This window comes from Schistocerca piceifrons, chromosome 5, assembly GCF_021461385.2.
Source record: "Schistocerca piceifrons isolate TAMUIC-IGC-003096 chromosome 5, iqSchPice1.1, whole genome shotgun sequence".
Classification (NCBI taxonomy): domain Eukaryota; kingdom Metazoa; phylum Arthropoda; class Insecta; order Orthoptera; family Acrididae; genus Schistocerca; species Schistocerca piceifrons.
In genome coordinates, this window is record NC_060142.1 from 647700774 (window position 1) to 647710522 (window position 9749).

At 41.0% G+C, this 9749-nt stretch overlaps 1 non-coding gene across 1 annotated transcript; it reads right to left on the reverse strand.

Annotated features, from left to right (window-relative positions):
- Positions 1-350: 350 nt before the first annotated feature.
- On the reverse strand, positions 351-425 carry Trnat-ugu. Its single transcript has one exon. It is a non-coding gene; the product is annotated as a tRNA-Thr (tRNA).
- Between the last annotated feature and the right edge of the window lie 9324 nt (positions 426-9749).

Consider the following 9749-nt stretch of genomic DNA (forward strand, 5'->3'; position numbering starts at 1 on the left):
CTGCAGGGACTTATCCCTTGCACGCTCCCCGTGAGATCCACATTCCCAACATGTCCACAACACTACATTCGTAGTGCGCCTAATAGATGTTTGCCCATCATACTCATTACTCGTGGCAGATTAATCTACCAAGTCCCGTACGAGTTCGGGCATAGCGTGTGCGTTCGCACAAGAAGGTCAAAGGCCGGGAACCCATATTTTTAACTATATATGACGGTAGTATCTGTTCCCGAAAGAACGGTTACCGTCAATGACCATGCAGCTTTGCTAGAAATGAAATGATAATTAAATGGACACCCTAGCTGCAAGCAAGGGTTGATACACTTCATTGGGGACATGTTGAAAATGTGTGCCCCGACCGGGACTCGAACCCGGGATCTCCTGCTTACATGGCAGACGCTCTATCCATCTGAGCCACCGCGGGCACAGAGGATAGTGCAGCTAGGGTGTCCATTTAATTATCATTTCATTTCTAGCAAAGCTGCATGGTCATTGACGGTAACTGTTCTTTCGGGAACAGATACGACCGTCATATATAATTTTCGGCTATGTTTCGATGAACTGAAAATGGGTCTCCGCCCAAAACTAGTCATCGAGTGAATAAAAAATAAAATTTGCAACTTTGGAATGGTGTTTACTTCTACTGATTAACAGAAGTTGCTGGAAGTTCGTAGAATAGTATGTGTTAGTAACTCTTTCATTATTGCGTATCACACCCAGGTGACAAAAGTCATGGGACAGTGATACGCACATATACAGGTAGCGGTAGCATCGCTTACGCAAGGTATAAGACGGCATTGGATTGGCGGTGCTGCCGTCAGTACTCAGACGATACGTACGAAAAGATTTCCAACACGACTGTGGTAGCACGACGGGAATTAACAGACTTTGAACGCAGAATGAAAGCTGCAGCAAGACGCTTGGGACAGTCCCTTTCTAAATTCACTAGGGAATTTAGAACTCATTAATCACAGTGTTAAAAGCGTGGTGAGAATACCAAATTTCAGGTATAACCTCTCACACGAACACAACAGTGGCCAACGACCTTCACTTAACGACCGAGAGCAACTGCGTTTGTTGTCAGTGCTAACAGATAAGCAACACTGAGTGACACAATCGTAAGTCGACGAGGGAATTATGATGAAAGTATCCGCTAGGACAGTGCGGCTAAATTTGGCGTCAGCGGGCTATGGCAGCATACGACGGACGCAAGTACCTTCGCTAACTGCACGAGATCAACTGCAGTGCCTCTGATGTGCTAGTGGCTACATCGGTAAGAACCTACACGGCTGGAAAACCGCGGCCTGATCATATGAGTCGCGATTTCAGTTGGTAAGGACTAATGGTAGTTGGTTGGTTGGTTGTTTGAGGTTTAAAGGACCAAACAGCAAGGTTGAATGGGTACAGTACCGCCCGACATTGTAAATAGGTACAACATACTTCATTATTTTTGTCAGAAGAACACATTTTTTTTGTAAAATAACTCAATTTCAATTAATACAGCGAAGCCGGATACCAGTGTGGGAAAGAATGACGATTTATTTATTTAATTGATCACATGTGCACTCCCACAAAGTAAATCCCTACATCCAGTTTGGTGAGATCTGTGAAATGAATGAATGTGTGGTCGTCTGCTAACCGCAGATAGTGAATGTGAATATATGATCATCTTTGAGTCGATCCTTTGGCCACCTTTGGTGGGACCAAAGAGATGAAATTTGCCTGAGCTTTGAGCGCCTGAAATGTGGCTGACCAATGCGGTAGAAAGGTGCTCCCCCCACTTCGACAGAGGTGGGAGAGAACCTCAAGAACGGCCATGTTTCAGCACTCTGCCACTGGATCTTGTGCTGTTAAGACTTGTTTTAGTTGTGCTCCGTAATGACGAAAGAGTGGAGACATGGTATGCATGTGGAATATTTAAGAGTAGTTTGAAATATTAATTTCTCTATTTCAGGAACTTTTGTGGGGAGAATTAAATGTCAGGCAGGTAATATTAATGGGATTGTAGTAATCTTCGGAAGTGACCAACGGTCACAATGAAATCACGTGTAGCAATAAGTTGAAATACTTCCGTGTGCTTAAGTTAAGCTGAATTACTAGCGTGTGTACAATAAGTTGAAATACTTAAGAAATAGTGTGTGTACCATAAGTTGAAATATTTAACAAACGGCGTGTGCAGGACTTGAAATTAGAGACGAGTACTTCCACGCGGTGAGTACTGCGTGAGTCTCAAACTGTGTATGAGACAAAAGATAAAGAGAAGTACTCATCCATGGTATCAGTTGAGGACTCGCGTGTGTGATGAATACGTTCCTAATATTACTTTGTGTGATATGATTCCGTGTGATGCTAGATTTAAACTCTGAGAGAGAATCAAGGTGAGTCGGCCGTCTATCCAGCAACGCCACTTGGCTTGCATTGCACAGGAAGACGTGCATATATCTCCACAGTTCATAGTAGGAAAGTAGAATTACAAAGTTGTGCAGTGTCGTGTGAAACTGGGATAAATATTGATTGAAGTGGGAAAGCTGAAAGTGATAATGTTGTGACTATTCCCTGTGTAGTATTTCATGTTATAGTGTGGTGTATGTCATGTAATTTGGGTATGTGTGGTTTGCATGGGAGAGTAGCGAGGTAGTTTCAAAAGATTAGTAGGTTATGCTTGTTCCTTCAGTACCGCTCAGTCTGGAGGAAAGTTTAGTGATGATGATTGTGAGAGTCTATGTGTGAGGTATAATAAAAGATCCACCATCCTATCCAGAAAGTGCACTGTAGTGTTAAAAATAATTACGAGACCATAATATAGAGATTCCCTATTGTAAAGTCATGCCCACTGGGCGGAATTTCTCACGTGTTATTGTTGTAGGTTATAGAATTTGTGTGTTTAGGTTAGAGAATTTATCGGAATAAATAAGATAGTGAAAAGAAAAAGATTGGTGGACTTTTCCTTCGAATTGTATGTTGTCATAATGTCCCGAATTTATAATGTGTGTGCAATTCATATTCAGTGTGGTGGCCACGTGTTGACAAAAGCCATTAAATAAAAGACAAAAAGAAAATGTGGTATTGCCAGTGCGTAGTGTACAGTCAGAGTTCTGTAAATTACTGATAGTCAGATGCGTGTTTCCATTGTGTATTATTCATACAGGAGGTTGATTAGTGACTTAATTGTGAGAGTACTAGAGTTCATGTTACTCGATAAATAAGAATGAATCCGCTCGCTTGGCAGACCATTCATCTTGCAGGCCTGACTGCTTGATGCCACAGTATGAGCAAGGCATGTGGGTGCCTCTCATAATTTCGACCCGGCCAGGATAATTTGGCCAGGATATATTTTGCCAGGATTTCTTGCTGTTAGGGTTTGCTGTTAAGATTTTTTTTTTGTTGGAATGTATGGTGATAGCGCTAAGAAGTAAAATTTTTTTCTGTTTGCAATTTCTTTCTGGATTGGTGAGGATCTTTTATTTTTTTTATGTAATTAATTGCTACATCGTCCACGGCTGGAAGATCGTGGTATAATTTTTTTTGCGTAATGTCCGTAGTAACTAGGTCGCAGTCGAAAAGTGTAGTCACCATGGAGAATAGTGATTCTGGGGTGAACGTAGCAGTGCAGCAGGAAGTAGCTGTTGACCATGGGTTAATGAGCGGGGACGGCAAGCACTCAGAAGGGACTGAATTGTTCAGCGGACCGCGGCTAGGTGATCCTTTATGCGGCGGGCTTTGTTCACAATCGGGGGCTTTTCCCGACGAGGTGGGCGAGCCGGGACTAAGTCAGGTATGCAGTGAAAGTGCAGCTACCTTTAGCAAAGCGACGGTTTCTCAGGCGAACAATGTGAGCGCACCGATAGTAGCAAATGACAGTGTGCTACTGCAGTTTTTTCAGAAGATGGATAAAGATTATAAGGAAAGATTGGAAGCGATGGATAGGGAGAATAAGGAGAGAGATAGGGAGGCTAAGGAGAGAGATAGGGAGTTTAAGGAAATGTTGGACGTGATGGATAGCGATAATAAGGAAAGATGGGAAGCGAGGGATAAAGGTAGTAAGGAAAGTATGGAGGCATTGGATAAGGGAAATAAAGAGGCAATGAGGAAGCTACACACAGTTATCGATGAGCGTCTGCCCGCAGTTAACAATCGGTTAGATGAGGGGGAGAAGAATCTGGGTGCGTCAAAGCAAGTACAGGATGCTGTGAAAGAAAAAGCCAATAATTTGGAGGTACGAATAAGTGCAATAGAGAGCGATATTACAGAACGTAGGGACGTGTTGCCGGATGAGCGAATCAAAGAAGTAGTGGTCAGAATGAATACGATTAGTGCAGAGGTAGAAAAGATCAGTATAAGAGGCGAGACAGGCTCTGACAGTACGCAGCGAGAGGTTTATGCCAACCAGGAGGAGATACAACCGCTATTATAGCTTAAAGAGGCGCAATTAGTAATAAGTAGGAAAAATAGTGAAGAACTAGCACAGTTGCAATTAGCGTGCAGTAGCGAAGGTGGCACACCACCAGGTAGATTGCAGAGGGAGATTGAGATAATTTCAAAAAACGAGAATAGGCAGGAAGCGGAAGACGAACTCATAGAGTTAGAAGAACGGTTGTGTCGGATAAAACAGGTGGCAAACCCAACTGGGTATAGTCCAAGGCTGTCTCAATTTCAAGGTTCATTACCATCATCATGGGGACTGCCCCACAAAATGAAATTTGTGTGTAACCATTTAAGGGACGAGGCTAGAGCGAAAATGCAGGAAGTCATTAAAGACTGTAGTAGCTATTTAAATGAATTCTGGTCGAAAAGTAAGCAGGACCAGGTTACGCAAAGCATGTTGATGATGCCAAATTGTAACGAAGGTGGTATAAGAGATCCAATGGCGTGCTATCAGGAAATGCTGAGACGAAATAGGTATTTGGATGTGCCATACGAACCTGGGGAACTCTTTAGGATCTGTATAACGAAGTTGCCAGTGAAATTGAGCAGAGATATAGTGATAGCAGGCAGAGGCTTAGACGATTCTTCATCATTTCAGCACTTGTTACAGGAACTTGGTAATGAGAGCAACATCGTAAACGGAGCCACGACTCATAGGTCAGACAGAGTCGAGGATAGACACTATCAGAATAACAGGAGAGCATGGAATCCTGGCATTTCACTCTTGTCATAATGGATTAAAGGATAGGAGAAACTAATCCAACATATCAGCCCCTTAGCATCTTGCCTTAAAACACATGCAGCTGGCACTGAAAATTGTCTATGTAGCAGACATACTCTACTGATATGTAGGAGTGCAAATACCACACTTCTGATCACAGAATAAAACACCAGTAATGGAATCTGTTAGGCTGGTCTCTCAGAGCAAAATTTGCAAATTTTTATTTGGAACAGTGAAGTAAAAGGACTGTTTCCTCAAAGAGACCAGTTGCTAAAATGTTACGTAATAATGCCAATGAGTCCAGCATAATTAGTGCGATTTGACTATTGCAGGTACTTAACACGTAATGTAAAAAGTCAACATCGTGATCAAAGTTTTTAAATTAGATGCCATCTGATCTATAGTATGTCATAGTCGTGGTGACAGTTATAATGAGGTGCTGTGTATGGTTGTTCGGAATCTGGTGTTAGGGAAAGAGACCACTAGCACCAAAGTTTCTAACACTTGGGCTGTCCCATCTCTCCCAGCTTGTATATTCTCTGCACACATTTAATTCTCGTGTAAGCTTAGATTCCTAAATAGCAAATTCTTTACTGTGTATAGTGGACCATTCAGAGTGAGGCGGATTGTCCATGAAAATGCTGTACTGATTGAGACGATCAACGGAAAACAATCTCGTGGGCTTCATCACATTTCTAACATCAAATTAAAGAAAAGTTAAGGATAGATCTAAAGTAGGCAATTTATGGTAGATAGTCAGTGTATTTATTTGTGGTGTGTAACGTTGTGCAGGGTCAAATCGAACATAAGAATTTTCAGGCGGGATGTCAGGAAGCATTGCGGAATAGACTGGTCGAATGAGTCATGAACAGGAGTCGACAGAGTGGTGAATGTTTGTATTTTTTGTCATATGAATAAGGATCAAGCAGAAACGACGTGATGACTAATGAGTGGATAAAGATGGTAGATAGAGAAGCGACGTGATAAATAGTAGTGGATAAAGGTGATATTTAAGGAGAGAAGCGATGTGAAGCAGTGTGATTAATAAATAGAGATTCGACGTGATGAAACAGTGGTAAATAAAGGTGAGTAGAATTAATAATGTGGAGATGTCTTAGATGTATGTTACAGAGAGGCCTGTGTATGCTGCAATCGAGATAGATGCGAATGGCGAAGGAAGACCAGGAAATGATGGAGTAATGGACGGACGGACAGCCGAAATACGAATGAAGAGATGAGGACAACTGCACAACGTGAAAGGACATAAAGGGAGTATGAGATCCAGATGGTGAACGTTGTGGAATACTGACGTAAGATGTAATATAAGTGTAAATCTAATTCTTACCATAACAGTTGCTATGTGAAAAAATAATTTTTGTTGTTGTTGTTGTTGAAGCCTGGTACCAGTATAACTAATCAAAACGGTACCAAGAATGTGTACAGTTATTTTGCAGGAGGAATAATTTGTGTATTTTTTGTTCTTAGATGAAATGTCGCAATTCTAAATGATATTTAGCAGGATGAATAATCGGTAAAGTGAATGCAGAGGTAAGCCGATGGAGAGAGGTGCCAGAGTGAAAGGACGTATTCGGAGACTGGAAAGCTATCTCCGAAACAGCTTCATGTGTTATGTGGTTGAGTATAAGGAAGCAAAGGTATGGTATGTTGTCGTGAGTGTGGTGGTGTTAAGGTTAGCTGACTTCTAGACCTATTCTGTTAGTGTATTAATGGATTGAATGAGAAGGAAAATGTGATGTCTGGTGAGTGAGAGTCGTAGAGTAGTGTGATCAATGCTACCGATCCATAACTAAAACATTATTGTGTTTTATTGTTTGATTGGGATGAACCTCGATGGCAGGTCAGGATCTGACATGTGGATGGCTCATACATGTCCTAGAAATGTTGTTGTATATAATAAAGGTAAAATATATAAAGAAATACGAATTTCAGTCTGTCACAAGCACAAAGGTGCATTGTATGTTGTAGATTTAAAGTCATCAGCTTCTAAAATGTTTAATGTCTTAGTATGTTAAAGTAGTTTACTAGTTAATAACATGTGGTAGGAAGTTGTGAGCCGTGTAGATTATTTCTTATTTTTTTGTTAGGACACTTTCAAGTGGTATTAATTTCAGTCTGTCACAAGCACAAAGGTTCACTGTATATTGTAGTTTTAAAATAAACAGTTTCTAATATTTTCACTGTGATAGGATGTTAGAGTAGTCTACTATTTTATATTGTAATTATGAGTTGTATAGATTGATTATTATTCCTTTTGTTTTTTTTTTACACTTTCATGTTTTGTATGAGGGACGACAGGTACAATCAATAGCACAACAAGTGTGGGCGGTATATAGAAAAGGGATAAATGTTGATGTTGTATGTGTAGAAAACTAGGGGGTATGATTTTATGTTTTTTTTAGAACAAGGATTCTTTTATTACCAATGTATCTAATAGATCATACATGTAATCAATGAGTATTTAAATACTGTAAGAATATCCTTTTGTCTGTAATGTTGCGAGATGCACGGAAGGGTCTGACTGATTGGGTGTCGTAGCGCTGAGGGGCTACGCCGAACGCGCCCGTACCACATAAGCCAAGGAGACGTCGGCAACAGAGCCGGAGCACTCCCCACTCCACTGCCGGTCGGGGTACGCTCCATGCGCCTGCTACACCAGGTCAACGGCCTGGGGCGACACGCACATACCACTGGCCATTCATAAGTTCCGCCACTCTTACGACTGGGGAAAGTATCCCGCGGAGGCATCAGCAGGTGGTTTCTTCTGCTCAACGGGGCACGCAGCGGCGCCACGGCAGAATGGACGACGCACGGCAGAGCCCGGCGGGCATTTGTTACCAGCAACTATTAACTAGTACTGGACTGTGGAGCCGTGAAACAAGACGACTGCTCGTATGTCTCCATAAGGTGGAAAGTGAAGGACTGGTGTTCCCACGTTGTGAGTGGCGGAAAAGATTTTGTCTTTAGCAGACAGGACGATTGTTTTGTTTTGCCTTGACCACTGAACGGTGGGATCCATAAACTTTTGGCAGTGACTTGTTAAGTGTGCTTTGTGAATTTCATGTGGGACGCTTGGTATCCTTAAAGAGGACAGTTGTCGTTTGGTGACTAATTATTGTTTGAACGCAAGAAACTAAAGTGGGACATTGACATTTGCGTCTGTAATAGGAGACATTTCTTTAATTGGTGCGGGAATAAGTGCTGTTTGTTGGAACTTACGACTTTTAATTACACCATGAACTGAAAGGACAGACCCGTGGGTAATAGTAGTTGTAGGGCCATTTCTGGACGACCAGATTCGTGTGGATGGTACGCTGAGAGTGACTATGACATTTGTGTTTAATGTGAGATACAGTTTACTGTTCAGTGCGTGTTCAAGATGCCGATTTGAGTGACTTAAAGACTCTCGTCCGGGTAACCATGGGAGAGCTTCGACACCGAGACAGTGTTTCTAGGGAACCTGTCAGCAACTTTTTTGACCCCAAGAAAATCACAGAATGAAATGATTCCGTGTGACTTGCAAGATAGGGAATAATGTATTTGTACTTGTAATTGTGTAAATTTTTTTTATTTTGTGTTTCACTCCTGAAGGGACAGCAAGTGTAATTGTATTTCATTAACATTTGTGTTTAGAATAGTTAGTGTTTTTTTTTTTTGTTTGTTCTGGGTTATCAAGTTCACGTAGCATGTTTATTAGAATATTTGGTACAATGATGCTTTAATTATTAGCCAGTGGCGTAATACTAACGTAGCGGCTCTTGTAGCATTGATCAGTAAGATTGTCACAGGGGACAAGAGTTAGCATTGCACAACAAATATCGGAATTAATTGATGCATTTTGATGTCGTGGACAGTAATGATCTTGTTGGTGTGTTGACTGAAGCCACTTATTTTCATTATCACAGTGGTGATATTTCACATTAAAGTGTAACGAAGGCTAGTCTAAATGCAAGTTCTTGTCTTCTAAATGTGTAACAATAGAGAAATGAGCAGTAGAGTAAGATACTAGAGCTACTGGTGCATTCAAGTACTCATTGCCAACTATTTATTGCGTGTATTGATCAAAGTTGATGGACTGACTAGCTCAGCAGCAGGTATTTGTACTGGTGGAGAAAGATAAGGTTAAACTCACAGTCGAGTAGTGGTGGCAATTGCTTAGGTGATGATAGTTAGTGAGGTATGACATGATGTCTTAGACGAACTATATTACGTAACCAGTAGGTAGCTTGTGGTATATTTCATTGTTTTTCTTCTCAGTTTTATTTCTCTGTAGGTTTGATGTATATTTTAGAGTAATGGTATGGACCCTGACATTCTATGTGTAACTAGTGTACAAAATTTTTTCTTTTGTTGATTTTGTTTTGTATTTAGACATTGCCGTGTAAAGATTATTACAACGCAATTTATGAATGTCAGATTACTTGTTCCGTGTTTGGACGGTGAGCTACTTAAAATTTCATGAGTACAATTGGTAATTTTTTTATTCGTCATAGAATTAGCGAAGTTTGGATTACTCATAACAATAACGAAGGTCCCAGTAACCAAGCAAATTTTTATCTCAACATTATTTTTTATTTGTGTGATG